The sequence below is a fragment of the Schistocerca americana genome, chromosome X (assembly GCF_021461395.2).
Source record: "Schistocerca americana isolate TAMUIC-IGC-003095 chromosome X, iqSchAmer2.1, whole genome shotgun sequence".
Classification (NCBI taxonomy): domain Eukaryota; kingdom Metazoa; phylum Arthropoda; class Insecta; order Orthoptera; family Acrididae; genus Schistocerca; species Schistocerca americana.
In genome coordinates this window covers 769,414,065-769,434,678 of record NC_060130.1, presented here as the reverse complement: position 1 = coordinate 769,434,678, position 20,614 = coordinate 769,414,065, and the positions used below count along the sequence as shown (strand labels likewise).

The 20,614-nt window shown below is 41.5% G+C and overlaps 1 protein-coding gene across 1 annotated transcript in view; it reads left to right on the top strand.

The window, feature by feature from the left end:
* The first annotated feature begins 18,683 nt into the window (after positions 1-18,683).
* The window catches only part of LOC124556736 (flocculation protein FLO11), a 194,034-nt gene continuing 192,103 nt past the window's right edge, over positions 18,684-20,614 (top strand). Inside the window, exon 1 of the mRNA XM_047130734.1 lies at positions 18,684-18,743. The gene's annotated coding sequence lies outside the window, so the exon portion shown is untranslated. The remainder of the gene's footprint in view (positions 18,744-20,614) is intronic.

Sequence of the window (20,614 nt, the reverse complement as noted above, 5' to 3'; positions counted from 1 at the left end):
CTTCACAGACCTTAAAAGGGCCCTAATCTTAGATGGTAGTCTAAAACACACTTCTTTCCGCAGAATACGACCAATCCTATTGAAAACGTTACCTGCGTAAGGCAAAAAGGCCGTAGACATAGGCGCCGCCACGCTATTTTCATAACTCACTCGATTCACGGTTGGTCGATAGCACAACGTACGTTTGATGTGTCTTCCACTATAAACATTTCAGCGAAAAGTGATTTCGAGGTGGGCTAACTCAACTGAAAAAGTTTCGGGGTCTAAGATGTCGTGGGCCCTATAAACAGAAGTACGAGGTAGCCATTCACGCTGCCACGGTCGCAGGTTCGAATCCTGCCTCGGGCACGGATGTGTGTGATGTCCTTAGGTTAGTTAGGTTTAAGTAGTGCTAATTCTAGGGGACTGATGACTTCAGATGTTAAGTCCCATAGTGCTCAGAGCCATTTGAACCATTTTTTAGCCGTTCACGCTGAGCCGGATGGCGACAACTATCATCCTGAAGATAGAACTCAGTGTGAGCTGACTTCCTGTAAACGTTATATTCCAGCGTACAATCAACCTTCCTCCTAACCAATATATCAAAGATGAGAAGGCAGCCGCCCTTTTGCACCTTCACACTGATGCGAATATTCGGGTGGATTGAATCACATGTTCTAAAGAGCTTTTTAAATTTTCTCTGCCATGAGGACAAATAACAAAGGTATCGTCTATATATCTGTATCTGGCACAGCGCTCTCTCGCTGCATTTGTACCTTGAAAATGACGGGGTATTCAACTGTCGAAATATCGGCAGTTGTCGAAGACGTCACCTGGTTGCATTCCCGTAAGTTGTTTGAACAGGTATATGTTTGCTTTGTCATGTCTTGGAACCAGAACGTTTGAGAAATATTCATAGGAATTTGTGGTAATTTGAGATAGTGTTCGCCGGCCCGTGTGGTAGAGCGGTTCTAGGCGCTTCAGTCTGGAACCACGCAACCGCTACGGTCGCAGGTTCGAATCCTGCCTCGGGCATGGATGTGTGTGATGTCCTTAGGTTCGTTAGGTTTAAGTAGTTCTAAGTCTAGGGGACTGACAACCTCAGATGTCAAGTCCCATAGTGCTCAGAGCCATTTGAACCATTTTTTTGAGGTAGTGTTCTCACTAGTCATCAACATTCAGAGTAAAGTCTGTATCATTGCCGTGTGGACGACTGTGATAAGTACGAGTGGAGAGCTGTCTCGGCGTTTTTATTATGAGTGATTACTTACACGAAAGGAAATGAGGTGGCGGTCTCTGGCATCAGCACACCGGATTATTCCTCCCAACTGTCACTGAATCCGTATCAGCTGACTCACTTCCAAAGAAAGAGATCCATTATTTGTGAAGAAACATTTTTGATTTACTTTTCCACAAGTGTAGTTGATGCAAAATACACTCCTGGAAATTGAAATAAGAACACCGTGAAATCATTGTCCCAGGAAGGGGAAACTTTATTGACACATTCCTGGGGTCAGATACATCACATGATCACACTGACAGAACCACAGGCACATAGACACAGGCAACAGAGCATGCACAATGTCGGCACTAGTACAGTGTATATCCACCTTTCGCAGCAATGCAGGCTGCTATTCTCCCATGGAGACGATCGTAGAGATGCTGGATGTAGTCCTGTGGAACGGCTTGCCATGCCATTTCCACCTGGCGCCTCAGTTGGACCAGCGTTCGTGCTGGACGTGCAGACCGCGTGAGACGACGCTTCATCCAGTCCCAAACATGCTCAATGGGGGACAGATCCGGAGATCTTGCTGGCCAGGGTGGTTGACTTACACCTTCTAGAGCACGTTGGGTGGCACGGGATACATGCGGACGTGCATTGTCCTGTTGGAACAGCAAGTTCCCTTGCCGGTCTAGGAATGGTAGAACGATGGGTTCGATGACGGTTTGGATGTACCGTGCACTATTCAGTGTCCCCTCGACGATCACCAGTGGTGTACGGCCAGTGTAGGAGATCGCTCCCCACACCATGATGCCGGGTGTTGGCCCTGTGTGCCTCGGTCGTATGGAGTCCTGATTGTGGCGCTCACCTGCACGGCGCCAAACACGCATACGACCATCATTGGCACCAAGGCAGAAGCGACTCTCATCGCTGAAGACGACACGTCTCCATTCGTCCCTCCATTCACGCCTGTCGCGACACCACTGGAGGCGGGCTGCACGATGTTGGGGCGTGAGCGGAAGACGGCCTAACGGTGTGCGGGACCGTAGCCCAGCTTCATGGAGACGGTTGCGAATGGTCCACGCCGATACCCCAGGAGCAACAGTGTCCCTAATTTGCTGGGAAGTGGCGGTGCGGTCCCCTACGGCACTGCGTAGGATCCTACGGTCTTGGCGTGCATCCGTGCGTCGCTGCGGTCCGGTCCCAGGTCGACGGGCACGTGCACCTTCCGCCGACCACTGGCGACAACATCGATGTACTGTGGAGACCTCACGCCCCACGTGTTGAGCAATTCGGCGGTACGTCCACCCGGCCTCACGCATGCCCACTATACGCCCTCGCTCAAAGTCCGTCAACTGCACATACGGTTCACGTCCACGCTGTCGCGGCATGCTACCAGTGTTAAAGACTGCGATGGAGCTCCGTATGCCACGGCAAACTGGCTGACACTGACGGCGGCGGTGCACAAATGCTGCGCAGCTAGCGCCATTCGACGGCCAACACCGCGGTTCCTGGTGTGTCCGCTGTGCCGTGCGTGTGATCATTGCTTGTACAGCCCTCTCGCAGTGTCCGGAGCAAGTATGGTGGGTCTGACACACCGGTGTCAATGTGTTCTTTTTTCCATTTCCAGGAGTGTAATTGAAGAGATTCCCAGATATTCCCGGTGAGGGGTATTTAATGTTCTTTTTATGTTTCAAATTATCGGAAATAGGAAGAGCTACCTAATATAGGAGGCTAATGAGAAATCTTGTTCATGGAGAACAAATTACGTTGGAGAAATCTGTCGAAAACTCGCACCAAGGCAACAGAATATGAACGGTATGTTGTTCTGTATTATATAGTATTGTACATGGGAGACAGCAATTTTAGAATCGCTGAATGTACGGGGTGGCCCAGAAAATACTCTGATGAATAGTCTAAAAACACCGTCATGTTTGTTGCAATTATTTGGAGATGAGTATAATACTGTCTTTACCAGAAAAAAATGCAATGTGTGAATTGATTAATTGAAGGTAAAGTGCAATATACAAGCGCAGAGGACATTCAGAACGCTTCACGGTGTCAATACGAACAATTTCACGAAGGTAGGTAGTGCGGATGTGAACCATCATACTGATTAGCCTGGGTACTGAGCGCACACGAGTGTGGCTTTCCTGCGTTCACCACAGAAGACTGTTGGAATGATCTGCTAGAATAGCAGTACACAGGTTACTCCTAAAATGCTCGTATCGACCGTAATTGCTGCAGGCAGTTAAACAGACGATAGACCGAGATTCGTGCAATTTGCTACGAAGATACTTCCCTCTTTGGAGGAGGATAAATATTTCCTAAAGAAGATGATATGCCGTGCGGTTCTAGGCGCTACAGTCTGGAACCAAGCGACCGCTACGGTCGCAGGTTCGAATCCTGCCTCGGGCATGGATGTGTGTGATGTTAGTTAGGTTTAATTAGTTCTAAGTTCTAGGCGACTGATGACCTGAGAAGTTAAGTCGCATAGTGCTCAGAGCCATTTTTTTGAAAGATGATATTTTCTAGTGAGTCAACTTCCCATGCTTGTTGAATAGTCAGAAACATAACATTCACTAGCTCTCAAATCATGAGAAAAATTGTGCACGATAGCGCAAAAGTTAATGTGTGGTGTTGCCTCATGAATGATTGCGCTATTGAATCTTCCTTCTTTGTGGAAGACACAGTTAATGCTGCAAATTAACTCGATATGCTGTAAGTTTATCTGATACTTCAACTTGCTAATCACTGTTTGCTACTTGAGTGTCAGTATTTTGCACCGCAAGATTAGAATGGTTCAAATGGCTCTGAGCACTATGGGCCTTAACTTCTGAGGTCATCAGTCCCCTAGACTTAGAACTACTTAAACCTAACTAACCTAAGAACATCACACACATCCATGCCCGAGGCAGGATTCGAGCATGCGACGTAGCGGTCGCGCGGTTCCAGACTGTAACGCCTAGAACCGCTCGTCCACTCCCGCCGGCGCACCGCAAGATTAAGGTCTGACAGACGTCTACGAAGATGGTCTTTCTATTCCTGGCAATATTCCGGGTAATGTATATCCCTTACGTTTATTCAAGAACTGATTTATGGAATAAAGCGACTTGTCAAAGTGGAACAAATTGAATTTGAAATTAAACACTCTGTATTACATGCGTCTGTCATAAATTGTATTTGTTTAGATTGGCCAGAAAAGAAATTATAGCTGTGAACACCATTCCACCTTTAATACTAAGAAGAAACTGCTGTGAAAATTTCCGGGACACAGCACATCTTTGCAATACAAAGTTAGAGTCGTATACATGTCTGTTAGACGGCTTTGTTTATGCGCTGACTTGTGCTTCTGTTGTCTTTACATTCTTTAACCTTCAAACAACGGTCTCAGCGTCAGATCTCACATTTGTCAGGAGAATCAAAAACATTGTATCTCTTTGTCTACATAACTTATTTGTTTCCAAAAGATTTAGAAAATATTCTTGTACCACAGAATTATACTGCTCACCTCATCACTGCTAAAAGTAATAAGACAAATTAGAAAATAAACAATTTGTTAACAACGTTCTAGGTACCATCCCAGGAACTGACTGGTTCTAACCACCATTAAGAAAGCTTTTGATTCAAGTTACATTAAAACTGAGACACTACGTTTTATTTGCTATAATACGAGTACAGAAATACAGTAGTAATGTTTTAACTTGTAGAACTTTAGTCAACAAAAAATATCTTTCAGTATTGACTTAGCTGGCCGCTGTGGCCGAGCAGTTCTAGGCGCTTCAGTCCGGAACCGCGCGGCTGCTACGGTCACAGGTTCGAATCCTGCCTCGGGCGTGGATGTATGTGATGTCCTTAGGTTAGTTAGGTTTAAGTAGTTCTAAGTCTAGGGGACTGATGACCTCAGATGTTAAGTACCATAATGCTTAGAGCCATTTGAACCATTTTGAAGTATTGACTTGTGTTTCTTACATAACTCTGTTCTTGGGATCAGATGCTGAAAAGTTTACTATAGAACTCCCAGTGCTGTTGAGGAAGAAATGGCCTTTCACAAAATTTTCCAAATACACGTTGTTTCGTCTATTCACTTCTCCAACTTTTTTTACTGTTTTCGAAACCGAAATTACCTCCTCCCATTACAAAGATGTTTTACTGATATACACGAAAGCTTACATGCATTGTGCATCAACTAAATGAAGGAGATCTTTACGCATGGCACTTGGCACTCTACAGGGAAGCTCTGCTTGTCACGAAGACAATGCACCATCTAATAATAAATGTTTTAAACATTTTCCTTGTGCTTTAACACTTGCAAAGAGTCTACAAACGTGCAACAGGATACCGAGAACACAATAGCACCGAAAACGCATTTGTGAAAAAAATGGCACTTACAATGTTTGATATTAACACTCTTTGTATGACCTCGAGAAGTTGTAGAACAAACACACCTCTGTATTTTAAAATCACTTTTATACGGTTTATGCCATACGATCTGCAGTAAATCCCTTGTTAATTGTTCTGCACTTAATTCAGTCAATGATTAATTGTTGTAGTTATGGACGCTTTTTTAACATGTAAAACTATACGGGACTTCTTTGTGTTTTAAAAGCGTAGCTCTTCTCCACTGAAGTCTTCATTCAGAGCCCGTTATTAATCATTCTTCATATACAGGCCTTTACTATCTAATACACAAGTGCGTACTCTAAACAATTACTCACACCTTTTATTTCTTATCGAACGAGGTGGTGCAGGGGTTAGCACAGTGGAGTCGCATTCGGGAGGACGACGGTTCAAGCTCATTTAAATTTTCCGTGATTTCCCTAAAACCGCTTCAGGCAAATGCCGCGACGATTCCTTTGAAAGGCACGGCCGAATTTGCTCCCCCCCCATCATTCCATAATCCGAGCTTGTGCTCCGTCTATAACGACCTTGTTGTCGGCGGGACGTTAAATACTTATCCCCTCCCCTCTTTCTATTTTAGTTCTTCTCAGTACTCTATTAAGAGGTTACGGAAGCTCCATTTCACTTCACCAGCTGGTGTAGTTAGTATTCGGATGGTTTCAGTGGGATACAGCCCTACTCTTAAAACAAAATTCTGATTATCTGCATGGAATAAAACAGTCTAAATTTGCATCTCCAGTCATTTTTAGAGTAACAAATTTACATGTAGTCATTTGCAGAGTTGCAAATAAGTGTAGAGCGCACGGCGGAGAGTACACTTGACCCTCTATTTCCTGTCCGTCTCGCGAATGGATCGCGGAAGAATGATTGTATGTCTTCGCACGTGTCCAAAACTCTCATCTTATTCTTATGATTCGTGATAATTTTCGTTCTGGTAGGACTTAGAACATTCAAGAGAAGTTTCAGAACATAATTCGCCCATAACAACAGGCTAGATGATACGGCTTTTCGATATTATACATTGTTTGGGACAATTACAAAGGTATGAGCAATTCACGTCATTCGTTAATGATATCCGGTGTCAAGTCATTGTTTAAACTAAACATTTGACACAGATTGACTATTCAAACTAGTTTGAAAATTATAAAGTAGAAGAAGTCTGTACACCGTGGTGATGTTTTCGTTTCTGAAGGAGGTGTGAAATACCGAATATCGTTATAAAATTCACCTAGCAGCTGTCGATGCATTTAGACATTATGTGTTTCACTCAGTAGTTCTATAACCTTGTCCAATAGCATTTCGTTAAGAGATCGGCTTCTTTCTTCCAGGGCTTTGCATTAAGATGATAGTTCTGTAATCTTGCCCAACAGCCTTTTGCCAAGAGGACGACTTCTTTCTTCCGGATCTTTGCATTAAGATGCATAATGCGTTCGTATTGAATCAACTGGCCTGTCACAATCCTGACAACACGCCTCTTCAATTCGTCCTCTAATCAGACGTGATGAGCGTATGTCATCCATGATGGACTATAATCTTGAAACTGAGCCAACTTATGAGATAAATTTTTAAAAAATCATATGTGTCAGTAACTTCTATTTTCTTCCACGACGCGCTATGTGGCCTTACACTCTCTTCTCCTGTTGGATCAGTGCATTACATTAGAATTTCTTTTAATGGCTGTAGGCTAGTTGTCTGCCTTAACCTTCATTTCGGAAGTGTGTCAACGAAAAAGAACACTAAGTTTCGTCATACTGCATCACATAATAGCACAAAATCCGAAACAAAAATATCAACGACCTTCAGTGTTCTTTTTATTGCGACAACTTCGAAATACTGTTAAGACAGGCAACTGGTTCGACCCAGAAAAATAAAGTGAAATGTAATCTACTGATTCACCTTCAGGTGGGGGTGTAAACCCTCGAAAAGCGCCTAGAAAGAAATTAAATGTGGGTAACACAGATGTTTTAATTTATAGATTTGATGGGGAACCCAAACAATCTAACAATACTCAAGAGTAGGTATTACATGACAGTCGTGTTTTTGTTGTGGTCTTCAGTCCTGAGACTGGTTTGATGCCGCTCTCCTTGCTACTCTATCATGTGCAAGCTTCTTCATCTCCCAGTACTTACTGCAGCCTACATCCTTCTGAATCTGCTTAGTGTATTCATCTCTTGGTCTCCCTCTACGATTTTTACCCTCCACGCTGCCCTCCAATGCTAAATTTGTGATCATTTGATGCCCCAGAACATCTCCTACCAACCGGTCCCTCCTTCTTGTCAAGTTGTGCCACAAACTCCTCTTCTCCCCAATTCTATTCAATACCTCCTCATTAGTTATGTGATCTACCCATCTAATCTTCAGCATTATTCTGTAGCACCACATTCCGAAAGCTTCTATTCTCTTCTTGTCCAAACTAGTCATCGTCCATGTTTCACTTCCATACATGGCTACACTCCATAGAAATACTTTCAGAAACGACTTCCTGACACTTAAATCTATACTCAATGTTAACAAATTTCTCTTCTTCAGAAACGCCTTCCTTGCCATTGCCAGTCTACATTTAATATCCTCTCTACTTCGACCAACATCAGTTATTTTGCTCTCCAAATAGCAAAACTCCTTTACTACTTTAAGTGTCTCATTTCCTAATCTAACTCCCTCTGCATCACTCGTCTTAATTCGACTACATTCCATTATCCTCGTTTTGCTTTTGTTGATGTTCATCTTATATCCTCCTTTCAAGACACTGTCCATTCCGTTCAACTGCTCTTCCAAGTCCTTTGCTGTCTCTGACAGAATTACTATGTCATCGGCGAACCTCAAAGTTTTCATTTTTTCTCCATAGATTTTAATACCTACTCCGAATTTTTCTTTTGTTTCCTTCAATGCTTGCTCAATATACAGATTGAATAACATCGGGGATATGCTACAACCCTGTCTCACTCCCTTCCCAACCACTGCTTCTCTTTTTTTATGTCCCTCGAGTCTTATAACTGCCATATGGTTTCTGTACGCACTGTAAACAGCCTTTCGCTCCCTGTATTTTACCCCTGCCACCTTTAGAATTTGAAAGAGAGTATTCCAGTCAACATTGTCAAAAGCTTTCTCTAAGTCTACAAACGCTAGAAATGTTAGTTTGCCTTTCCTTAATCTTTCTTCTAAGATAAGTCGTAGAGTCAGTATTGCCTCGCGTGTTCCAATATTTCTACGGAATCCAAACTGATCGTCTCCGAGGTCGGCTTATACCAATTTTTCCATTCGTCTGTAAAGAATTCGCGTTAGTATTTTGCAGCTGTGACTTGTTAAGCTGATAGTTCGGTAATTTTCACATCTGTCAACACCTGCTTTCTTTGGGACTGGAATTTTATTTATTTATTTATTTATTTATTTATTGTTCCGTGGGACCACATTTAGGAGAAGTCTCCATGGTCATGGAACGAGTCAATACATGAAATTATAACACGATTGTAGAAACAGATAAAATGAAATATAAGAAACATATTCAGGCGACAAGTCGTTAGTTTAAATAAAGAAAATCAAAAATGTACACTGGAATTTGCTTAATTTTGTATCTCTTCCAGGAGCTCCTCGACAGAATAGAAGGAGTGAACCATGAGGAAACTCTTCAGTTTGGACTTAAAAGTGTTTGGGCTACTGCTAAGATTTTTGAGTTCTTGTGGTAGCTTATTGAAAATGGATGCAGCAGAATACTGGACTCCTTTCTGCACAAGAGTCAAGGAAGTGCATTCCACATGCAGATTTGATTTCTGCCGAGTATTGACTGAGTGAAAGCTGCTAACTCTTGGGAATAAGCTAATATTGCTAACAACAAACGACATTAAAGAAAATACATACTGTGAGGGCAATGTCAAAATTCCCAGACTATTGAATAGGGGTCGACAAGAGGTTTTCGAACTTACACCATACATAGCTCGAACAGCCCGTTTTTGAGCCAAAAATACCCTTTTTGAATCAGAAGAATTACCCCAAAAAATAATACCATATGACATAAGCGTATGAAAATATGCGAAGTATACTACTTTTCGTGTTGAAATGTCACTTATTTCAGATACTGTTCTAATGGTAAATAAAGCGGCATTTAGTTTCTGAACAAGATCCTGAACATGGGCTTTCCACAACAGCTTACTATCTATCTGTACGCCTAGGAACTTGAACTGTTCCGTCTCGCTTATAACATGCCCATCCTGTCTGATTAAAATGTCAGTTCTTGTTGAATTGTGGGTTAGAAACTGTAAAAACTGAGTCTTACTGTGATTTAGCATCAAATTATTTTCCACAAGCCACGAACTTATATCATGAACTACATTATTTGATAATGTTTCAATATTACACACAAGATCCTTCACTACCAAGGTTGTGTCATCAGCAAACAGAAATATTTTTGAATCACCTGTAATACTAGAAGGCATATCATTTACATAAATAAGGAACAGCAGTGGCCCCAGCACCGATCCTTGGGGAACGCCCCATTTAACAGTGCCCCATTGGGACTGAACATCATTACCACTCTCAATATTGCGGAGGATTACCTTCTGCTTTCTGCTCTTAAAGTAGGAGGCGAACCAATTGTAAGCTACTCCCCTTACTCCATAATGTTCCAACTTCTGCAGTAATATTTTGTGGTCAACACAGTCAAAAGCCTTCGTTAAATCAAAGAAAACACCTAACGTTCGCAACCTTTTATTTAATCCGTCCAAAACCTCACAGAGAAAAGAGACTATAGCATTTTCAGTTGTTAAACCGTTTCTAAAACCAAACTGTACATTTGACAGCAAATTATGTGAATTTAAATGCTGCAGTAACCTTGTATATACAACTCTCTCAATAACTTTAGCAAACACTGATGGCATAGAAATAGGTCTATAATTGTCAACATTATCCCTGTCTCCCTTTTTATAAAGTGGCTTCACTACCGAGTACTTTAATCGGTCAGGAAACCGACCACTCATAAAGGAAAAGTTACAGATATGGCTAAGTACTGAGCTAACATACGTGGAACAATACTTCAGTATTCTGCTAGATACCCCGTCATATCCATGAGAGTTCTTGGTCTTTAGTGATTTAATTATTAACTCAATCTCCCTCTTGTCAGTATCATGGAGGAGCATTTCAGGTAACAGTCTCGGAACACTTTTTTCTAAGAGCGCTATATGATTCCCTGTTGGGACTAGGTTTCTATTTAGTTCACCTGCTATATTGAGAAAGTGATTATTAAGTACTGTACATATATGCGACTTATCGGTAACACGGACATCCCCACTACGCACTGATTCTATATTCTCGACCTGTCTCTGCAGACCAGCCACTTCCTTTACGACTGACCATATGGTTTTAATTTTATCCTGAGACTTAGCTATTCTATCTGCATACCACATACTTTTTGCCTTCCTAATAACTTTTTTAAGCACCTTACAATACTGTTTGTAATGGGCTGCTGCATTTAGATTTTGACTGATTCTAACGTTTTGATATAATTGCCACTTTGTTCTACAAGATATTCTTATCCCTTTAGTCAGCCACCCAGGCTGCCTGTTTGTGCTAGTACCCTGTTTTGAACGTTCTAACGGAAAGCAACTTTCAAAGAGCACGAGAAAAGTCTTGAGGAAAGCATTATATTTATCGTCTACTGTATCAGCACTATAAACATCTTGCCACTCTTGTTCCTTGATAAGGTTTACAAAAGTCTGTACAGCAACTGGATCAGCTTTCCTAAAACGTTGGTAACTATATTTAACATGTGTTGCAGCACAAAAAACTTTTAGACTTAAAATTTGTGCATCATGATCTGAAAGGCCATTCACCTTTTTGCTAACAGAATGCCCTTCTAATAATGACGAATGAACAAAAATATTGTCTATGGTTGTTCTACTGTTCCCTTGCACTCTCGTTGGAAAGAATACGGTTTGCATAAGATTATATGAACTAAGGAGGTCTACCAGCATCCTTTTCCTTGCACAATCACTTGTACAATTAATATTGAAGTCACCACATATAACTAACTTTTTGTATTTCCTATAAAGTGAACCAAGAACCTCCTCTAGCTTTAGCAAAAATGTTGTGAAATCGGAGTCTGGGGATCTATAAATAACAACAGTAAGAAGTTTAGCTCCACTAAATTTAACCACACCTGCACAACATTCAAACACCTTTTCAGTGCAGTACTTTGAAACATCAATTGACTCAAATGGGATACCGTTTTTCACATACATGGCTACTCCTCCACACCGCAAAGAGCTCCTAGAAAAGCTGCCAGCCAACCTGTATCCTGGTAAAGGAAGCCTCTGAATTATCTCCTTATTTAAGAAGTGTTCAGATATACCAATAATTTCAGAGTCAACATCTATAAGCAGTTCACTAACTTTATCTCTAATACCTTGTATATTTTGATGAAATATACTAATTCCCTCATTAATCGGATACTCAAGCTTTGTAGAGAGTGGTTTCTTTGTTAGAGAGACTTCCCTTAAGCAGGAATACCTATCAGCTGACTTCAATCTAAAAAAGGTACAGCTCTAACACCCACAACTACCGGAATTTTCCCATGAGTGATCCCACCACCCCCACCTATGCTGTCACCTATAAGTTTTGCCAACCTCCCCTTCCCATACCTGTTGAGGTGCAGGCCATGTCTAGTGAAACCCGTCCTACTGATAGACTCCACCGACACCACTGAAATGTGACTCATGCCTTCTGTCATCAGCGCACCCCCAAGTCTCATGTTATTACGCCTGACGGCTGTATTAAGATGAGGCCGATCGTGACGCTGAAACAGTTCCACGAAATGCACATTCGTGTTGCCAGTCTGAGTGGCTATCTTTTCCAGGTCACCATCTATGTCATACTCCCCATCCCTATCAATACTATTACCAGCCCCACCCACAATCACTACCTGATCCTCTTTAGTAAAATCCCTACATAACCCCCCTATGTTAAAAGTCACCTGAGCCAATCCTGCATTAGGCTTCACAATGCTGGTGACCTGGTACTCACTCCCCAAAACTTCCTGCAACTGCTGGCCTACACCTCTACCATGAGAACTACCTAACAGCAGAACCTTCTTCTTTCTCTTAGACTTTGCAACTGTCCTAGCCACCGTAACTGCTGAGGTCTGCTGCATACTTCCTACATCTACAGCTACTAGAGATTCCTCTCCACTAGACTCTGACAGTTGGTCATATCTATTACAAACACCAATAGTAAAACTATCTGAAAATCTCCTCCTCCTAGCAGATCTCTTGCCAACAGCCAGCTCCCATTCCCCAACCCCCTTCTCCCTCCTCATCCTATCTAGCTCCTCCTGTGCGTTTTTCAACTGCACCTGAAGGGCACAGATCTTACGCTCCTGCTCCTCTATCAACTTACTCTTGCTACATAACCTGCAGTTCCAGGAGAGGATCTCACCAGAATGCCCACTGGCTTCCCCACTGCATTCCCCCCAGTGAAAATACTTCGAACAAGTCTCACACCGCAATCCACTACTCACGAACCTACGGCAAAGCCCACACTTCTCACTCATGGTAAAATTTTACAATTATTGAAACAAGAAAACAACTTTATCTAAGTTCCGCTACTACAATAAGAAGATGTTAAAAACTGACTACAATTATCACAAACTTGCTCTACAAGGGAAGTAACTACTATTATTGACAGTATTAATCAACAACAAATGAGAATATAACAAAATACTAACACAGAAAGAAAATCAAACGTCTAATGACAGTAACGAAACTGAAAGCAGTTCGCAAAAATTTCTTCTGAAGTTATTTCACCGGAAAACACCAAGAACACCGGTTGAAGACTACTAAAGTTCCTAAATAAACTACTATACACAAACAATTAATTAGTACTTAGCTTTCGATGCGCCGCTACAGCTGCAACTGGTCAGCGCGGAATGTAAACACGGGTAAGAGGTTAAGTTGCTCGATACGAAACACTCACAAATATCAGGCCACAACACAAGAAATGCAGAGGTGAATGAAGAAACCACTAATAAGTCACTTATATAGTAAATATTATCACAAAAACAGTTAAAATATATATCTGAAACCTAAAAATAGATGAAAACTTAGAGAGCGATCTCACACGCAGTCACGCGCTTATGACGTCACACCAAAGATTCCCATCACACCAAAGATTTATTATATTCTTCTTGAAGTCTAAGGGTATTTCGCCTGTCTCGTACATCTTGCTCACCAGATGGTAGAGTTTTGTCAGGACTGGCTCTCCCAAGGCCGTCAGTAGTTCTAATGGAATGTTGTCTACTCCCGGGGTCTTGTTTGGACTCAGGTCTTTCAGTGCTCTGTCAAACTCTTCACGCAGTATCGTGTCTCCCATTTCATCTTCATCTACATCCTCTTCCATTTCCATAAGTTTGTCCTCAAGTACATCGCCCTTGTATAGACCCACTATATACTCCTTCCACCTTTCTGCTTTCCCTTCTTTGCTTAGAACTGGGTTTCCATCTGAGCTCTTGATATTCATACAAGTGGTTCTCTTTTCTCCAAAGGTCTCTTTAATTTTCCTGTAGGCAGTATCTATCTTACTCCTAGTGAGATAAGCCTCTACTTCCTTACATTTGCCCACTAGCCATCCCTGCTTAGCCATTTTGCATTTCCTGTCGACCTCATTTTTGAGACGTTTGTATTCCTTTTTGCCTGCTTCATTTACTGCCTTTTTATATTTTCTCCTTTCATCAATTAAATTAAATATTTCTTCTGTTACCCAAGGATTACTACTAGCCCTCGTCTTTTTACCTACTTGATCCTCTGCTGCCTTCACTACTTCATCCCTCAGAGCTACCCATTCTTCTTCTACTGTATTTCTTTCCCCCATTCGTGTCAATTGTTCCTTTATGCTCTCCCTGAAACTCTGTACAAACTCTGGTTTAGTCAGTTTATCCAGGTCCCATCTCCTTAAATTCCCACCTTTTTGCAGTTTCTTCAGTTTTAATCTACAGTTCATAACCAATACATTGTGGTCAGAGTCCAAATCTGCCCCTAGAAATGTCTTACAATTTAATACATGGTTCCTAAATCTCTGTCTTACCATTATATAATGTATCTGATACCTTCTAGTATCTCCAGGATTCTTCCATTGCCGGCCGAAGTGGCCGTGGGGTTAAAGGCGCTGCAGTCTGGAACCGCAAGACCGCTACGGTCGCAGGTTCGAATCCTGCCTCGGGCATGGATGTTTGTGATGTCCTTAGGTTAGTTAGGTTTAAGTAGTTCTAAGTTCTAGGGGACTAATGACCTCAGCAGTTGGGTCCCATAGTGCTCAGAGCCATTTGAACCATTTTTGATTCTTCCATTTATACAACCTTCTTTTATGATTCTTGAACCAAGTGTTAGCTATGATTAGGTTATGCTCTGCGCAAAATTCTAGCAGACGGCTTCCTCTTTCATTTCTTACCCCCAATCTACATTCACCTACTATGTTTCCTTCTCTACCTTTTCCTACTCTCGAATTCCAGTCACCCATGACTATCAAATTTTCGTCTCTCTTCACTACCTGAATAATTTCTTTTATCTCATCATACATTTCATCAATTTCTTCATCATCTGCAGAGCCAGTTGGCATATAAACTTGTACTACTGTAGAAGGCGTGGGCTTCGTGTCTATCTTGGCCACAATAATACGTTCACTATGCTGTTTGTAGTAGCTTATCCGTACTCCTATTTTTTATTCATTATTAAACCTACTCCTGCATTACCCCTATATGGTTTTGTATTTATAACCCTGTATTCACCTGACCAGAAGTCTTGTTCCTCCTGCCACCGAAATTCGCTAATTCCCACTATATCTAACTTTAACCTATACGTTTCCCTTTATAAATTTTCTAACCTACCTGCCCGATTAAGGGATCTGACATTCCACGCTCCGATCCGTAGAACGCCAGTTATCTTTCTCCCGATAACGACGTCCTCTTGAGTAGTCCCCGCTCGGAGATCCGAATGGGGGACTATTTTACCTCCGGAATATTTTACCCAAGAGGACGCCATCATTTAACCATACAGTAAAGCTGCATGCCCTCGGGAAAAATTACGGCTGAAGTTTCCCCTTGCTTTCAGCCGTTTGCAGTACCAGCACAGCGCTGCCGTTTTGGTTAGTGTTACAAGACCAGCTCAGTCAATCATCCAGACTGTTGCCCCTGCAACTACTGAAAAGGCTGCTGTTCCTCTTCAGGAACCAAATGTTTGTCTGGCCTCTCAACAGATACCCCTCCGTTGTGGTTGCACCTACGGTACGGCCATCCGTATCGTTGAGGCACGCAAGCCTCCCCACCAACGGCAAGGTCCATGGTTCATCGTACTCTATCCCTTTGCAGCTGTATTACAGCTTCCAGAACCCCCCTAATACACAAAAATCGTCCCTTTATTCTAACTACAACTTCATTTCGTTTCACAACGTTCTGCCTAAATATTTAATTAACGCCATCGACTCTAATGGCACTTTTTTAATGTTGCTCTCAAAAGCTACCGGATTGTTTTTATCCCAATGAGTCCAATATGCAGCACGTTATCTACCTTTAAAGCAAGCTGCCATTCATTACAAGTTTAGATTAGATTAGATTTACTTTCATTCCAATTGATCCGTAGTGAGGAGGTCCTCCAGGATGTGGAACATGTCATAAAAACGACAATACATGACAAATATTTACAACTAAAACAAATAAGCTAATGTACCATTCCACAGGTCCCAAGTGGAATGATCGTCATTTTTTAATGAACACTATATGAAAGAGTCATTTTACAAATATTAATGCACTGAATTTAAAATTAAAAAGTTTATTTATTTATTGATAAGGTAATAAACATGTAATACAACTACTATAATACTTATTTACAATGAACACATTACTGCACTGAAATGGTCCAGAAGTTAGAGTGTACTTACACACACACACACACACACACATATATATATATATATATATATATATATATATATATATATATATATACAGGGTGTCCCAGCTATCTTGTCCACCCAAAATATCTCTGGAACAATAACAGCTATTGGAAAACGACTTTCACCGGTATCAATGTAGGGCTGGGGCCCATGAATGTACATATTTGGAAACATTCTAAAACGAAAGTATATGTGTTTTTTAACACAAACTTATGTTTTTTTTTAAATGGACCTCCTAAATTTTTTCTTCAGCAATCCATAGCATGACAAAGCACATACACAATGGCGTTGATTGCATTGCAATATTCCCATTACATCTCGAGATATTGAGACGCGAAGTTGACGCTTGAAACACCCGACATGCGCTGCTAGCGCACGTCCTGAGGCTCAGGCGTGAACCCCATGCTGCCCGTAATCGCGATGTGATTGACACTTCCATACTTATCAAGAGGTCCGAAACGAATAATACGGTCTGCTGCCATCCTGCATTAACGTCGTACATTCCAGCAGGTATTTATCCCATAGGCTAGGGGTGATGCGGTTCTGTAACATATCTGTGTACCGCAACGTTAGTCACAAAGTTAACTTCGCTTATCGTTAATCCGTTACTAAAAAGGTAATGCCGTTCAACGTTAAATTTTACTTTGCTGTAGATCTAGCGCAAGTGACAGTTAATCACTCACTCGTAATAGTAAAATTCATGTTGATGGCTTTAGTGAAACGAGCAAGTGGACTAAAAGTTTTGCCGTTGTTTCGGACCTCTGGATAAATATGGAGGTGTGATTACACGTGTCAATCACATCGCGATTACGGGCAGCATGGGGTTCACGCCTGAGCCTCAGGACGTGCGTTAGCAGCGCATGTCGGGTGTTTCAAGCGTCAACTTCGCGTCTCAATATCTCGAGATGTAATGGGAATATTGCAATGCAATCAACGCCATTGTGTATGTGCTTTGTCATACTATGGATTGCTGAAGAAAAAATATAGGAGGTCCATTTAAAAAAACATAAGCTTGTGTTAAAAAACACATATGCTTTCGTTTTAGAATGTTTCCAAATATGTACATTCATGGGCCCCAGCCCTACATTGATACCGGTGAAAGTCGTTTTCCAATAGCTGTTATTGTTCCAGAGATATTTTGGGTGGACAAGATAGCTGGGACACCCTGTATATATACAATGAACACATTACTGCACTGAAATTGTGCAGAAGTTATATATATATATATATATATATATATATATATATATATATATATATATATATATATATATATATATATCAGTTGGTTTTACTGAGGAATTCATCAATGGAGTAGAAGGAGTTGGCCACCAATAAATCCTTTAGGCTTCTCTTAAAGTGAATTTCATTGGTTGTTAAGCTTTTTATGGCTGCTGGAAAGTTATTGAAAACGTGTGTTCCTGAATAATGCACACCTTTTTGTACAAGACTAAGTGACTTTAAATCCTTGCGAAGGTTATTCTTATTTCTAGTATTGATTCCATGAATTGAGCTGTCGGTTTGAAAAAGTGATATATTTTTAATGACAAATTTCATTAAGGAATAAATATATTGGGAAGCAGTAGTTAGTAACCCTAGTTCCCTAAACAGGCTCCTGCAGGATGTTCTTGAGTTCACACCACATAAAACTCTTACTGCACGTTTTTGTGCCCGGAAAACTTTAGCTTGGCTTGATGAATTACCCCAAAAAATTATCCCATATGACATTATGGAATGAAAGTAAGCATATTATGCCAGCTTTTTCATTTTTATATCCCCTACATCTGACAAAATTTGCATTGCAAACAGGGATTTGTTAAGACGCTTCAGCAGTTTTGTGGTGTGCTCCTCCCAGTTTTTCTGACTTTCACTGCAGTTACCCTACATTTATAGATGAATTAATGCTACCGTATCAGCGTTTCGCAGCCAGAGCGTACCTTCGATTGTAGGTATAAGTACAAACAGTGAAGATCTCTTTGCGTGCAGTGGGCAGAGCGGGACAAAAAGTCTAGGAGCCAGAAGAATGTCTGCAGGTAAGCAGAGCCGAAGCCGGCTGAAGGCCGGCGGCCCTGGAGGGAGATGCTGCGCTGCGATAGGCCGCAGCCGGCCATACCTGCGTGACGTCACAAGGAGCTGTCCGCGGCTGCTGCTCCCCTGCCGCCGCCGTCAGTCGGCCAGCCAGCACCGAGACAGCCGCTGCTTCCTTCTTCAGGTCAGTCGCAATTCCCAACCCTCTAGTGGCAAGCTAACAAAATAACCTGCCGTACGCTCTCAATAACATGACAGCTATGCCTGGTGCTAGAAGTGCTTTTGTGAGATTTCTCCTTCCTGCCGCTGGTGAAGGTACGGTGCGACGTCAGACAGCGTAACAGCCCACGCTTTCCAAGCTACGAGGCGACGCTGAGCTCTGAACCTCTGTGAGATCCAAGAAACACGCAACCAGTGGAGCTAAGATAATAAACACCGAGCAAAAGAAGAACGTACTACTTAAAAGAAACGATTATAGATTACCCATTGCGTCAAAACAAGATCTACTGGACAACGAGGTACTAATTTTACTGGAGTGGTCATTCTACAGACCCGGAACACGCAACCGATGGAGGAAAAATTTTTACGAAATCTTCAGGTAATTCAAAATTATCCGAATGGTGATTCTTAACGATATTTCTGATAGAATCAAATAGTGCTCCAAAGGATGCTTAAATATTAACTCTTTTTGAGAGGTGTAAAAGTAACAAGTGTGCAAACATGACGACGGAGGACTTATTTTGTTTTAGATGATCTCCAATATGCCGTACAAAAGCATGAACGTAGAAAGGTATCGTCCAGGATAATAATAAGAGAATACTGTAAAAGCGATCGCTGACATTTGTGTAAAAGACAAGACAGTGTACACTGCTTTAGCAGACGCCTGACAGTGCTTTCGTGTTGGAGAGCTTCTGAGATATTAAGGCAAAAGCGAAAAGATTTTCTACCAGAACGGTTGAAACACGCCATTGTAGATAAATTCATTAAACAACATTCCAAGCAGTGATGTACGGTATACATTAACACGGCATTTTTTAATCCGTAAAACATATAGAAGACATTATTTTCCTACAAAATATCCTGAAGAGTTTGCTGCACTGTGTTGTTGCGCTGACTGTAGGCAGCATGAGCAACGCAGGTATTTCCTTACCTGACGTCATCTTCTTAGCACTGTCAATACCGAGAAAGTAGGCGTTGGTCCACTCCTCCCACCAACCGAAGTCTGTTTGAAAATGCAGTGTTTCCGGACAGGCTTACAGATACCACTAACCGACAGGAAGGTATAAGTAACGCCTCTTTACAAATAATACTTTTTACCACACATATTTTACAGAAAACCCACAGATGTTAGCTCACACCTCCACCATTCGATGCATTGCCTTGTTTTTGACTGAGCTGAATAGAAAAAAGCCAGACAAGCTACTGTTTTTATGTGCATTCTGTTTCTCACATTATATGGAACTTTACAGGTTTCGGTATTGAAATGAAATATTTTAACTGTGTTGACAGGATGTTTATATTTCGGAAACGGGTAGACAACACGAGGGTTTCCAAGAAACAACACTATTCTGCAGCCATTTCATCGCGCATATCTCTGCAGTTATATTTTTTGTGCTGAAGTAAACTACTATCTGATAAAAATTCCCTTGGCTGCATCACAAATAAAACTCTTGAGACGTACAGTCACTTTGTTAACCATCTTCGGCCACAATAAACAATATTATTTTATATTTCAGCCGAAACCTTTAAGAAGAAACTTACTTTAATAATCCAATTTAAAAATGGGGAATTGAGACGGTAAGAACAACAGAAATTCGTCAGTCACGGAACCTCCTCTAGGATGCTTAGTGCAAACAGTCGTTTCCCAACGAAAAACGCTATTAACAGCGTTCATTAACGAGATCCAGTAAGTGCATATAAACGAAAGAAAATCCATAGACATAGCCTACATTGTGAAGAAAGAGTCTTCGCTGACAGTAAAGGAGCCGTAGAATAAGAAATTATCAAATTCATTACTACTTATAATTTTACAAAAGAAATCAAAATAACTAGAAA